This window comes from Lepisma saccharinum, chromosome 6 (genome assembly GCF_977018435.1).
Source record: "Lepisma saccharinum chromosome 6, izLepSacc3.1, whole genome shotgun sequence".
Classification (NCBI taxonomy): domain Eukaryota; kingdom Metazoa; phylum Arthropoda; class Insecta; order Zygentoma; family Lepismatidae; genus Lepisma; species Lepisma saccharinum.
In genome coordinates, this window is record NC_139234.1 from 37,029,511 (window position 1) to 37,044,929 (window position 15,419).

At 38.1% G+C, this 15,419-nt stretch overlaps 1 protein-coding gene across 1 annotated transcript in view; it reads right to left on the reverse strand.

Annotated features, from left to right (window-relative positions):
• The window catches only part of Diap2 (Death-associated inhibitor of apoptosis 2), a 328,461-nt gene that overhangs the window by 57,703 nt on the left and 255,339 nt on the right, over positions 1 to 15,419 (reverse strand). Inside the window, exon 2 of the mRNA XM_083123774.1 lies at positions 6,845 to 6,952. The gene's annotated coding sequence lies outside the window, so the exon portion shown is untranslated. The remainder of the gene's footprint in view (positions 1 to 6,844; positions 6,953 to 15,419) is intronic.

Genomic DNA, 15,419 nt, shown 5'->3' on the forward strand with positions numbered 1-15,419 from the left:
AAATATACCTGGTCTTCTCCAGATGGTAAAACTCATAATCAGATAGATCATATTCTCATTGATAAGAGAAGGCATACTAGTATAATTGACATTCGTACACATAGAGGTGCTGACTGTGCCAGTGACCATTATTTAGTAATTGCTAAATTAACCTTTTGGATCCCAAGCGTCTCGAACGAGATACCCAACTGTAACCCTCACGGTCCCAAGCATCTCGATCGAGACGCTGTGTCAAGGTCGTAGTTTTTACGTTATAACTTTTCTATTTTTGGCTAGAATTTCGATTTTTTTCTTTTATATTGTTCCTAACACATGTATTTAACAGAAATGTTTCTTGCACCTTATTTTTTCTTCATGAAAATGGAGGTGAAAAGGCGGGAAAAGGGACTTCTGTTTTCAAGGGAAAATATAAATTTCAAACATTTCAACAATTTTTAAAAATAATTTTTGGAGTTTTTCTCCCTTCCCCCTCCATATATACGCCAAATTTGCATAAATTTTGCATTTTGTGCATTTTGAAATTTTTTGGGGGGGATGCGGGGGGAAACGCAATTTTTTTAAGAAAAGTATTTTTGAGGGGATTTCCCCCCTTTACCCCTCCATATGTACGCCTAATGTGCATATATTATATATCGTCTGATTCATTCTGCGTACAACGGTATATCTTTCATATCTCTAGGGCATTTAGTTTCTGAGCTATAGTCATTTCAAGGTACCGCTACATTTTGAAGCTTGAATCAGTGGCGTGCCCACCATTCCTTTTGGCGGTACATTGGTCATAATACAATGATGCACATATATCTTTGTGTTCCTTACATGCCATTTCTATGTGCATTTTGAACTTTTCATATTGTTTTTTTCGGGGGGGCGGAGGGGGGCAAAACTCCATTTTTTAAAAAAGTATTTTCAGGGGATTTCCCCCCTTTCCCCCTCCATATATACGCCGAAGGTGCATAAATTATATATCGTCTGAATCTGTGATTCATTCTGCGTACAACGGTATATAGTTCATATCTCCAGGGCAAATAGTCTCTGAGCTAAAGTCATTTCAAGGTACCGCTGCATTTTGAAGCTTGAATCAGTGGTGTGCCGACCATTCCTTTTTGGGATGTACAACTCAAGTTACATTGGTCATATGATAATAATGCAAATATTTTTGTGTTCCTTACATGCCAGCGATAATTTCTATGTGCATTTTGAACTTTTCAAATCCTTTTCTTCGGGGGGGGGGGGGGTGAAACCCCATTTTTAAAAAAGTATTTTCAGGGGATTTCCCCCCTTTCCCCCTCCATATAATGCCGAATTTGCATAAATTTCATATAGTCTGAATCTCTGGTTCATTCCGCGTACAACGGTATATCACTCATCTCTCTAGGGCAATTAGTCTCCGATCTACACTCATTTAATTGAAACTCTGCATTTTACTCAAAATCGGCTCGGGACCGAGAGGCTTACTTGTGAAAATGGCCTTGGGACTCAAAAGGTTAAGAGAAAGACTCTCAGTGATAAATCATAACCAACAAAATCTAAAAGTTCTAAAATTTGATACAGGAAAGTTTACTGATGAAAGAATTAAGAAAGATTACCAAATTAAACTGTCAAATACATTTGATGTTTTGCAGGATTTAAATGATGATGAAAATATAAATGAAACAGACGTAAATAAGAATTGGGAGCACATACGTAATGCAATAGAATCAGCAGCTAAAGAAAGTATAGGATACCATAAACCGAGAAAAAGTAAGCCATGGTTTGATAATGAATGTCATAATCTAATAGAAATAAGAAATCAGGCTAGACTTAGGTGGTTAAATAACTCTGATGATACAAATCTAAACAATTATAATAGAATAAAGCGAGAAGTTAACCGCACGTTTAGAAGTAAAAAAAGAGATTACTTGAAAAGCAAATTTAACGAAATTGAAACAAACAGCAAAAATAAAAATATCAGAGATTTATATAAAGGTGTAAATGAGTTTAGAAAGGGATGGCAACCTAAAGTAAACTTGATAAAAGATAAAGACGGTGATTTTCTAGCTGACCCAAGCGATATTCTAAACAGATGGAAGAACTACTTTAATGACCTTTTAAATGTCCATGTAGGAGATAAATTAGAAGTGAATGAAGTACACACAGCAGAACCTTTAGTTCCAGAACCTAACTTGACTGAAGTTAAAGATGCTATTAAAAGGCTAAAGAATAACAAAGCACCTGGCATTGATTTAATACCAGCTGAGTTAATTAAATATGGTGGAAATTCATTAATATGTCAAATTCATAAATTAATTTGTTTAATATGGAATAAAGAAGAAATCCCTCAACAGTGGAAAGAATCCATAATTGTTCCTGTGTTTAAAAAAGGTGATAAAATGAACTGCAATAATTACCGTGGAATTTCTCTACTCTCAACAACATATAAAATATTATCTAACATTCTTTTAACAAGACTAACCCCATATGCTAATGAAATTATAGGTGATTATCAATGTGGATTTAAACGTAACAGATCAACTACAGATCAAATTTTTCACATCAGACAGACACTTGAAAAAAAGTGGGAATATAATCAAAATGTCCATCAGCTATTCATTGATTTCAAAAAAGCATATGATTCGGTCAAAAGAGATAAATTATATAATATATTAGTAGAGTTTGGAATACCTAAGAAGCTTGTTAGTATGATAAAAATATGCACCAGTGAAACAGAAAGTAAAATTCGTGTGGGTATTAATATGTCTGACAAATTTACAATTCATGATGGGTTAAAACAAGGAGATGCATTATCTCCATTGCTCTTTAATTTTGCCTTAGAATATGCTGTTAGGAAGGTAAAAGAAACTAAAAAATTAAATGGTGTGACTCAGTTGTTAGCATATGCAGATGATGTAGACTTACTGGGGGATGATGTGAATACAATTAAGAATAATGCTAAAATATTTTTCAAAACTGCTAAAGAGATAGGTTTGGAAGTTAACAAAGAGAAAACTAAATATATGCTTACAGGCCAAAACCAAGTGTTAGGTAATAATCAAAATCTAATTATTGATAACAACTCGTTTGAAACAGTTTCCAAATTCAAATACTTAGGAGTAATATTAACAAATGAAAATTATATTAAAGAGGAAATAAAAAGTAGGCTTAATTCAGGAAATGCATGTTACTTCTCTCTTCATAAACTTTTGTCTTCTCGTTTAATATCTAAGAAACTAAAAGTTAAAATATACAAAACAGTAATTTTGCCTGTAGTATTATATGGATGTGAAACTTGGTCCCTTACATTGAAAGAGGAACATAAATTGAGAGTATTTGAAAATAGGATCCTTAGGAAAATATTTGGACCTAAAAGGGATGAGGAGACAGGTGAGTGGAGAAGGTTACATAATTTAGAACTACATAATTTGTATTCATGTCCAGATACTATTAGAATAATTAAATCAAGAAGACTTAGGTGGGCAGGCCATGTGGCACGAATGGGAGAGGAAAGAGGAGTTTACAGGATTCTTGTTGGGAAACCTGATGGTAAGAGACCTGTAGGAAGGCCAAGACGAAGATGGAGGGACAACGTCGAGATGGACCTAAGGGAAATCGGTAGGGATGGAAAAGAGTATATAGATCTTGCACAAGATAGGGACAGATGGAAGGCCTGTGTTGCTGCAGCCATGAACCTTCGGGCTTAAGAAGGCTAGAGAGTTAGTTAGTTATTTTGCATACTTTGTTTGCAGTGAAGAGTGAAAATGTAGACAACACAACATTAAGGATACATCAACAGAATATGAACAGTATCTATTACATTCGCTCATTTTGTTTATGAGCAGAAGTAGCTGCAAGTATTTAGAATATTCTCTAGACTTCAGAAAGTGGAGCTTATATATCTGTACCTTCACTGCCCCTGTTGCAACCTCCCGTTTAGACAGAAATCTGTGACTTTGATGTAAGTTTAATTGCTTCGGCCGGGGGTGGAATATACTGTAGGCACTGTAATTAAATATTGTGCGATTTTTGTGTGTGATATACATATCTGTATCATCTAAAATAGTATGGGGTGTGTAAGGGATAATTTCAGTATCAGCCAATTAACACTTCAAGAGATGTTTTAAAAGATGTAGAAAAATGTAGCATTTGTGTAGTATATGATATTTATAAATGAATGAGTGCCCCCCCCCCACACGCATAATTTACCTTCATTTAAATGAACGAGTTCCCCCCCACACAACTTACCTTCATTTAATATTTTTTTTTAAAAACGGACTTGGTTTACAAAGCCCCCCCCTGGAGATCAATTCTAACTACGGGCCTGACGTTGATCTTAGAATGCATACTGATGTACACCATATTTCAATGAATGTTTTGGAATTAACACACACAAAAAAGGGAACGAGTTTATAATACCGGACCACTCTCAAATTTCTATGAAATTTCGCCTACTCACTAAATGTGAACTCCTAATCACGAATCTGCATGTAATAATTGGCAGTCAAGTATGGAAATCGAGAAAAAACTAAGTTTTCTTAACGTAATGTAACCCTACGATAAGAACAATAGCTCCACGGAAGATGCCATTTTCCAAACATGTAGAAATCAACAGGCAAGACAAGGTATAGTTCTCTTAGCTAAAATATTCATTTTTCTTTGTATTTATGCTAATGGAACCTAACCTAACCTCGTAGGCATTCCTCGCCTGACGTCAGCAAGATTATTGTGCGTAAAGGAAGACCATTAACGAATTGCGAAAGAAAGATGGTTCTGAATTGCTGTGTTGGGACAATCGCCATGGTAAATCGCAAGGTTATTTTACAAGTTCTACACGTAAATATACAATTTTAACAAGTGACAGCCAAATATGAACTACAGATACATCATCAGGACACCGAAATTAGAAAGTAGACGAAACTTTATAGAAATTGGAGAGTGGTCCGGTATTGTAATCTCATGCCCAAAAAAGTTTCATTCAGAAAATGTGCAATTGAAGCAAAATTGTTTAAAACATTGGGGCGATTTTACAATACCGGGAATTTCTCCATTTTGTTTGAAATTCGGCACACTCACTAAATTAGGGCTCCTAATCACGAATCTGAAGATAAAATTTGGCGCTCACGTGTCAAACTTGCAAAATGAGAGGGTCAGTCATGGCAACCAACAATGTACAATTGCTCATTATTTATCGCAAGATTTTCCATTTCGAATACTTAAAGAACGAAATATATATATTCCTGATATTACTACGACCCTAAAATTTAACTATGTTTCCTAACCTAACCACGTGCCAATGGCTCGTGGGGCTAGCGCCAATGGTCCATGGGGCTAGCCATAATTCAGGAATTTCTATACGTGAGCGCCAAATTTTAAGTGCAGATTCGTGATTAGGAGACCCAAATTAGTAAGTATCCGAAATTTCAAACAAATTGGAGAAATTCCCTGTATTGTTAAATTATACCAAAACATTTAACACTTTCGTAAATATAAAAAAGATGTATGTTTAGCAAGTTTAAATTGTTTTAAAACATACAAAACCCTGTTCCAAGTGAGAAATTTTCAATTGCAGTGCATCATGTTAATTGAGAATTTGTAAATCATGTATTCGGTACTATTATCGTATGAGGGAAACACCTACGAATCATATATTTCGGACTTCTGTACATTGCTAACGTGTTATTTTCAAATGTGGAACATTTCTTACGGTGAAATAATGCATTTCTAACTAAGATAATGTCTATTTCTTCTATTTACGAGTACTTACTGTTACTTGTTGTTTCGAATCTGTAACACATTATGGCCATGATAGCATACTGGTTTAGGGGGTGTTCTGAGAGTGTTTTGTCGATTTATGCAGTGTTGCAACCTCGTTCACCGGAAAATATCTACTTTCGTGCCCGGATTTGAAATTATGCTAATACGTCGCAAACCATTGACGTTAGCCTCACAAACCATTGACGTTAGCCCCAAAAACCATTCACGTTAGCCCCAAAAATAATTCTTCGTAAGGTTAGGCACAAGCATAGTTAAAAAAAAAAATATTCGACACGTCATGTTCTAGAGAAAACACGGCAAGGCTGAAACACTGGCTACGGGGTTGCATCATCTTAACACACGGAACATTGCACTCTCGTGCAGAAAGCAAATGGCGGGAGCAGAAACAGCGTGTCACATAGAGATTTTCGCAGAAAACAACACGTATTTACATTAAAATGGATCAAGTCTACATTCAGGAACTTCCACAACGCTAAAGAAAATGATTTCCGTAAGTACTTTCTCCTGTAAATTATGAAGAAATCCGTTTCCCTCATACGATAATGTTACCCATGTATTCCATTGGTATAACAAATTAACCTTTCAAATATACTATGTTTATATTATGGTTTAATGGCGTGGTTTTGTTATTGTAGGAGCAATATGAAGTGCATTTATTTCAGTGATAAGACAGGCAACAAGATGAACCACTTCATCCGCGATAATTATTACACAACTAACTAACTTCAATTAATTTGGGAACAATGATATACCTTATTTTACATAACAAAGCGGTAATACGTAAAATTATTTAAAAAATTATGTTCCTCCAATAAATTTTGACTGCAAAAAACAAACATCAACTACAATAACGAAACCACATCAAATGAGGATTTTTAATGCAATATTTTTGCTTTACACATAGGTTTTTTGTAGCATGTTAGTTGCTTCTGTAGCAAGTAAATTTTCTCCTATAATTTCGAAAATATGTAAGATGGTTTGTAAAGTTTTGGTCTGTATGTTCTAAATCAAACACTGACCGGAGTAAGACAATTTTGAACTTCAGCGATATACGTATGTGACATTTAGATTGCCGAACTTTATTCACAGTTCTTACCATTTCAAAATTTCTACTCTGCAATAAATATCACATTCTCAGAAGAAAACACACAAACTTTAAACATAAATACAATAACATCTGATCTGATAAGACTCGCCCATTATCCTTCAAATAGTCTGTGCACATGTCTGACAATCGACGCGTTTGGGTCTAGCTCTTCGCACAACAGTCTTGCTACCTTGTGTTCTGACGTCAGATAAAAAATTGTTGCGAGGTTAGGTTAGGCCTGTTAGGTAAGGTTCCATTAGCATAAATACAAAAAAAATATTATTTAGGCTAAGAGAACTAAACATAGCTAGCCTAATCTAACAACGTAGGCATTTAGATTAAAAATAAAAAAGCTTTTTTTCGATTGCTCAATTGTTATGCGATAAGTGAGACCCACGACTTGCCACAGTACTTATCCATTGCGGTCGTGGGATTTTCTTCTTTTTTTAAAATTAAAAAGAGAAAACCCCTCGGAAAATATGCGAACTAAGGCCGTGTCCGGATTGGCAAGCGCTCCGCCCCGTTCTCTCCCGTTGCTCTCGCGTGCCGTCGAAGTGACGTCCAAATCGTCCGAATCTACATGGCCCCTTGCAGTACGGTTGTCACTTTTATCGCCAGGTGTCAGCCCGAACGTCACCCACCGCGTTCTGGGGCGCAGGCGCACCGTACGGAAGCAGAAGGCAGGCGCCAAACAAACATCACAATGATTTCCACCTATTTACTACTAATGTAACATGCTATTTCATCATTTACAATTTTTCTGCATTTAGTGTTATCGATAAAATGTTAAAGTATCACTGAGTTTTACATCGTCTATTCAGTAAATGTTGTCTGTACAAAGTGAAAGTTGGAATATGGTTGCCAAGCGCAGGGTCACAGCGAGTTCAAGCGTGCATCTGTCGCGCCTCTCGGCTCTCCCCTCCGACTCCACGTCTGCCGCGAATTCGGACAACGGAGGTTGGCTGAGTCCCCGGATGGAACGGTGCTCTAGGTGACATCTGCTGCCGATTCGGACGCGGCCTAAAATCCACCCTCACTTGTTTCTGTCCCACGGCAGCAGAACAGAATATGGGGGAAATCCTTCTCTTCCTCTGCTCTCAAATGGCACGCTGTTGCCACGTTGCCTCACAGCTGTTCTCTGACATATGGAATCTGGCGGACCTGCCGCAAAACGCGACCATGACGCGACGTTCAGGGTGGCGCGGTCAGTGGTTGAAGAAGAATGGATAGCGTTTGTGACTATTCCCGATTTAAATAATTAATAACAATAAAATCTATTGTAATGATTGTGATTCTTACTATGCGATAGTAAATATTACCATCTAAGAAATAGATTTTATCTTCAATTTAATTATTAATTATAATTATATCCTTAGAGACAGTGGCGGCGATTGGGGCGGACCAGGCCAGAGGTGCTAACTTAAGATAAATTAGGGGGGAAGGTTCGCATAAACAATATTTATGTAAATAAATAACCCGTCAAACATACACACAGCTTAAAAAAAGTAAAAGTGTTCCCCTGTGCATAGCACCACGCCATGAAGGCGTATAGGGGGTGTGGGGGTAACATACACACAGCTTACATTTTAAAAAGAAAGAATTTTTTGAAGAGGTTTTCTCGGGCAATCAAGAAGGTGATTTCCGGATAGGCTTTCGAGAGCTAACATCATTCTCATCTTCAGGAATTGAAGTTAATCCCTTAAGATGTGAGTGACGTTAGCTCTCGAAAGCTCGGAATCCTTTCCGGAAATCACTAGGATGATTGCCCGAGAAAACCTCTTCAATATTTGCAGGCAGGAAAGCTGCAAGAATTATTAAAGAATTTTTTTTTTTTGTAAACTTACCATTTACAGCGGAGTGCAACCCAAATCCGACTCGTCACTAACATTCACCTGACTGTCATTATCAACCTCAATGGCACTTCCACTCTCGTCTGAATCCGAACCATTCTCGTCTGAATCCGAATCCTCACCGCTCTAATGTGACTTTCATCCTCCGAGCAGTCTTCGATTACCAACTTGTCAACTTCTACTTCAATAATTCCGTCCTGGACCCAATATTCCTCTTGTTTCGCCTTTACTTTTTCGCAAGACCTTTTCCATTCTTCTTTGGGAAAGTTCTGAAATTCTTCTCTTGCAACTTACAGTACTCTGCCCAAATTACGATCCACATTTTTTGATGCAATACGACCCTTTATTATACCCCAAACATACTCAATAGGGTTTAGATCGCAATGATAAGGTGGAAGACGAAGAACGGTGTGGCTGTTTTCTGCTGCAAGAGTGTCGACCCGATATTGCGGGGGCTTTTGTTGGTTTTGATTAGCTGATATAATTCAGCCTTTCGAAGGTTATCTGAAAATTCAATTGAATTGTCTTTCAACCAGTCCTGCATTGCAGCTTTAGTGCTGCCTATTGTGGGAGGTTTGTTGACTTGAGCAGAATGGTAAGGCGCATTGTCCATGACGATAATGCTGTTGGAGGGAATATTTGGTAATAATTGACTTTCAAACCATCGTTCAAAATTTTCAGCATTCATTTCTCCATGATAATCTCCGGTTTTCTGTTTAGCTTTGAACATAAGTAGACAGTTTGGTACGAAACCGTTTTCACTCCCGGCGTGAAGGATGATCACCCTTCTTCCAACACTGGTATTTGATAAAGCACCATGTACACTGCCTTCACCCTGCCAACACTTTTTCACCGTGTAGTTCTCGTGGATCCATGTTTCATCTAAGTATATAACTGGCATTTTCACGTCACTCTTCTCATTTCGCATCAATGCCCTCAGAAAACTTGTTCGATTGGACACGATGTCACTCCTTTCCACCAAAGCACTTCTCACGTTTTTGCACTTTCGGAAACGAAATCCTAAGTCATTGCAAATGATGTTGCGAAGAGTTTCACGACTACCCCGAAAATTTCTTTCTTTCCTTAATTTCGAAAGCACTTTTTTTACTGTTGGCACTTCATGTTCAATCGTATAAAAATTACCAATAGTTCTTCGAATTAAACACTTGTCAAAGTCGTCCACAACAATTCTACGCTTTTCGGCAGACCTGTGCTTCCCTGGTGTCGTAAATTTCCCCCCGGAATTTTCTTCCTTTCTAATTTTCTTTATGAAAGTGTCCGACATTCGAACTGCAGCCGCCGCACGCTTTGTAGCTTGATTGACCGGAAACGTGTAACATCCTTCTCTTGCTTCGTTGTCAAAAAATTTAACAACATCGGAAATCACCTCTGCTCTCACTATGTACGGTTTTGCCCTTTATTTCGGTACAAACAACATACACAACAGACGCACTCGTACTCAATGACCTTTCGTCCTATGTAAGTTTGGCAACATTGAAAGGGTGTCAGAAGTCGAGCAGTCCTTGCTAACCCCCCACCTCCCACCAGTAGCGGCTCGTGCCTAAAATAACAGGTGAAGAAGTACATTTATAGGCAATGAAAAACAAATAGTAAGTGTCAGTGGCCCCCCCACAATTTAAAACGTCTTTTTTGTCTTCATCCGTCCATCTGGAAAATGGTGTCTGCAACAAATTACACACTAAGTCATTTACTGAGTTCATTGTACAAACCACAGCTCAACACATGAACACAACACACGATAGGAAACGCGAAACACACACGCGGAACAAGATCTCGCGAGAACGCAACGATTTTGCCACAACCACTGGATGCAATGTTTTCTGTTGACGAGAGAACTGCTGCACGTAGATGGCGACACCCATTCAATTCCAACGGTAGGTGACGTCACCGTTGCCATGACAACCGGCTAAAGTCTTCCGCAACCTGGCGGCGTCTGCTCTTGGTTTGTTTAAGCTACGACGAACTCTTCACGTGCGTAGCGCCGAGCGGCGTATTATTTGAGTATTATCGTGTGCGTTCTGCTGTGAAATAGTTTAATTTAACAAGGAAATGAAAAATGTCAATATTAATTTCAAAATTAGGTGAAAACATCTGCACTTGTTGCACTTGGCCAGCCGCCACTGCCTCCCACCCGACCCAACCCTCGAACAAACAAGTTGATCACAGGACAGCAGCACCAGAGAGACTTTCTCATCTTGGCTGAGCCGTTTGCGTATTTAGAAGGCAGAGTCTGCTGCCACGCGCGTGTCAGCAGTAAGAACATAGCTATTATATGGTAAGAATAAGCGTCAAATTTGCTCCTGCCACGTAATTCGTCTACGAAGACGAGACAAATGCAAGTTTATTATTAGTGGGAATGAATGTACAGGTAATTTAGAAACTTTTCTTTTAGAAAGCATTTAGCGATATTATTTTAATGCTAACAGAACCTAACCTAACTACGAGAGCATTTAGGTCTTTATTAGAAGAATGCTAATAAACATTGGGTCATTTTGTTTCGCTTCACGCCAATGAATATTCGCGATTAAAATTACCACTTGAGCGCTAGTGTCGCCTCCAATATGGCCGCTCTATGTAGGATTAATTGATTGATTGATTGATTGATTTGGTGTTTTAAGTCCACTTTATGCACAGTAAGGCTAATCGGGACTGGACCTACAGTTTAAAGTGGGATCCGAACCACTTGTGCCTCCACCGGGTATCGAACCCGGGACCCCTTGATTAGAAGGCGACGACGACTCTCTATGTAGGATAAATGTTTGTTTACATTCAGTAGTAGCATAGAATAGTAGTACGTAATAGCAGCGTGTTGTCATTGCTGGTATGGAAGGATCGTTTAAATTACGCGATATTTTTAAAAATTGCGAATGCTATGTGAATCGCAGGAACTATAACGAAGGTGAAGCTGTGCTGAGAGCGAAGCATTTAATTATGATAGGCAAAAATAACACAGAAAACGCAGACGAAACTAATGTTATCGCACGGGTTCTTCAAAGCAGTGCTGTTTCATCTGCACCTCGGTTGTAACGGGGGGGGGGGGGGGCTCAGAAATGATTAGAAAATGAAGCAATTCACCTGTATTGCAAAGCTTGAGCAGGAGAAAGATGTAAACATGTCGTTCCAATTCTTTCCCCAAAGACAGGTTGGTTTAATAACAATACAGGATAATAATAACAACAACAATATCATTGAGGCTATCTTCAGTCTTCACTGAAAATTAACTTACTGAATGTAACAGCAACATTAGCATGTCAATTTCCTTTTTCTGACTTACCTTTACGATTACAGACATTAATTAATTCTCAAACTATTTTCATCTTCGCACATAATCGACTTGCACCTGTTCCAAATACTCCTCCTCCGTAGTCGAGCGGGTTAAGGCGGCGTTCACTCGTCTTGAGACCGTTCGCTGCGGGACGGCGTAGGTTCGAATCCGGCTCTGGTCGGAATTTATTCGGCCTACGTATAGGGCCGGTGGCAACCCACCATCGTGAGGAAATTGGGGAGCTCCGAGTGAGTGAGCGAAACCTGGTCAAGAAGACCTACAATAACGGCTGGGGGTTCGTCGGGCTGATCACCCGTCACCCCAATACGGGTCTGAGACCTCCACGCTATAACAGGTGACGACGGAACAGTGTGGGAGGGAGACCAGCAGTCGGTAGGTAAGCCATGGGCTGTAGAGCTGAGGGGTTTTAATACATTGTTTTCGAAAAAAATGTTTTATTCATAAAGAACAATTTAAAACTTACTTTCATGGTAATAAAATCATCTTTCGGAAAATAAAGTGAACAAACTCGTGCATTCTTCGTAATTTCCTTGCCGCATTTCAGTTATGCCTAGGATTACCAGATCGCTGTAAGGAAAATGTAGGACATACTGTCCCAAATTTTGGACATTAAGTCAAAATGTAGGACACAAAACATTCTCAATAAATAATATATATCTATAGAACACGTTAGAAAGTAGTTGAAAAATGACACTTTTCAGTTTTAAAGAAATGAATTCTTCATGTATTTTTAAGTACAAAAATTTCAAACCTTGCAATCATACTAATCAATGCACCTGTTACTACATGATTTAAGTAGCCTACTTCTCAGAGAAGACAATTTTTATCAAAATTTCAGGTTTAGTCAAACTATATTTATGTTAGAGTGGACAGTCAAAGTCTTTGAAATTATGCCATACATTTTACAGACTTTATGAAAAATAATTTCTCTCGTGAGTCTGTTGTGCTGATGGTAATGAAAGTACTCCCTCAATAATTGAATTATAACCTGTAATGGCAAAGAAATATTCAGCAATTACCGTAATTTAAAATGGTCCCAGAAGTTTCATCTTGGGTAGTTTACCAAAATAACACATCCAGAATTCTTGACTTTTTCTGGACTTTTCTAGACCTTTTTTTCCGTTTTTCTTAAGGTTTATTTATTCGACCCCTACTTAGGTAAAGTTGGAAATCAGTAATTAACAAAATAACTATTTATTTAATGAAAACCCCTACCAAGGGGCCAGTTAAAATAAAAACTGAAGTTGAATTTAAGAAGAGAATTAGATCTGCTTTTTCGTATAAATGCATCCTGAACTGTGTTTGGCAGACAAGCGAGGCTTTGGCGTCTGGACTCTCACCCTCTCAGCCAGTATAATCTCATGTGGGGCTTGTGTCGGTTGTCCCTATATGTTTGTGACTGTCCCTTCATCTTACCACCATTCATCTTCGCGATTAGCCAAAGGGACAGAAAAAAGTTAAGTAAAATAAACTAAATCAATCAATCAGTCATAATAGGAAGAATTCTTGACCACAAGAATAATTTATTGCCTTTTTATTGACTTCTTGACCTGTTTGTTGATTTCTTTACTATTTATTGACTTCCATGACTATATTGACTGGCAAACACCCTGAATAACTTTGTTCTCTATGCCCCTGCTTTACAATCAAATTATATTGAATATTGAATAAGAATGGGCAACACTTTGTTCCATCAGTATAAACCATAAGGCAAGAAATTCTGCTCAGGCATTGAACAGTGACGTTATCAGAAAGTGGTCCCAAAACTTTATTCATTAATTGCTTCCGTTTTCCCGTTTGTTTAATAGCAGGATAAACTTTTTTGTTTTTGGGCAATGACTGAATCAAAATAAATTTCACTATTGAGTTAGGAAGCGCAGTCCCTAGACTTGTAATTTGTATGATTTTTTTCTCTCACGTATATTCCTAATTAATATTATGTGACGCTCAAAATGTAGGACATTTATGATATTTTCCAAATTCCTCCCGGACGCCAGACATAAGGCTAAAATGTAGGATATGTCCGGGAAAAACCGGACGTCTGGTAACCCTAGTTATGCCAATCAGTTCTGTTTTCCCTGATTTATTTACAAATTTTATTTTGTTGATTCCACGGGATGGTCCTGACCCACAAAACAATTTAGAGCAAAAAACTGAACAGTAGACATTACTTTTTTGCATGTTCTTGATGCTTTAAACGGCTTCAACACAGCGAAGTGTCCTTCGAGGAGTGGTTCCTGAAAATCTCACCAGATGGCATATCGGATAATCTCTTCACGCTTGCCATGACTTGCCCGCTTGCCGGCCCATGGTTTTGGCCAGATTTCCCATCATGCTCTACGCCGCTGACGTCACATTGAACAGTGACCTTCATCCCTCTTTTCCAAGAACTCCGCAACTACCTGACCCGGCATTAGTGCGGCTGGGGTTTAAAAACATCCACCTATCTTACGACCATGATAGTCAGTTATTGAAAACAACTATAAAAATAAAAGTACAGTCCCGCGAAATTATTATGTATTATTCTTTACCGGATTCTCAACAATAGATCACTTAAATTGTGAAAATTGCAAGTGACGTAAACAAGTACTGTGCAAATTTTAAAGCTTTTTGAGTTCCGATATCTTTTCTGTTATTGACGATCGTCTTTTCAAAAATCTTACTTTTACAGCACTGATTATTCAATTATCATGTTCAGACATGATTTCTGAGTTTAAGATGAAAATTAACTTGCAATTTAATGTAAACAACGTGGGTGCTGGAACCTACAATAGTGTGCTTTGACCAGGCCCATTGGCAATGAATGGTTTATTTCCCACAGCGTTAACTAAGCAGTTACATGCATGGCCACATTTGGGTTCAGCTTTCACTTGTCCATGACTTTGATCTTGCCATCTGCTTCTCAGGATGGTAGGGGTTTATGATCCAGTGTTTCTATGAAAATCTATGGAACTTCTTGCCCTGGTCTCCCAATCTGTCACAAGGAAGGGTGAACGAACTTTTAGAAAGGACAAATGTTGAGACAAGCTGTTGCCTTTGCCGCTCTTCTAGCCACTGAAAATCTTTGGTATCGGATGGTATCGGTAAAAGAAAGTCAACCGATACTCACCGATGCCGATACCGCCGGCTCAGCCCTAATTTAAAGTTTAGTGTCATTTTCAAGAAGGAGGGACATTCTTACAAAATGTGGTCTATCTCAAACACCTACGCAAAGTAAAGGGGAGCTGATGAGGCAACACCCCTCCCGAAATTTTGAGGAAAACAAAAAAATTTTCAAAGAATTAAAGAACTCTGGTAAGACCAAAGTGGTAAATGTAAACTAAACTCCCGTTAGAATGACCCCTGGTTAGCATGTTTGTCTTTAAACAACTTTTGAAACGAAGGTAAAAAATTGTTATTATGAAATATTTTAGTAGTATCGGAACGC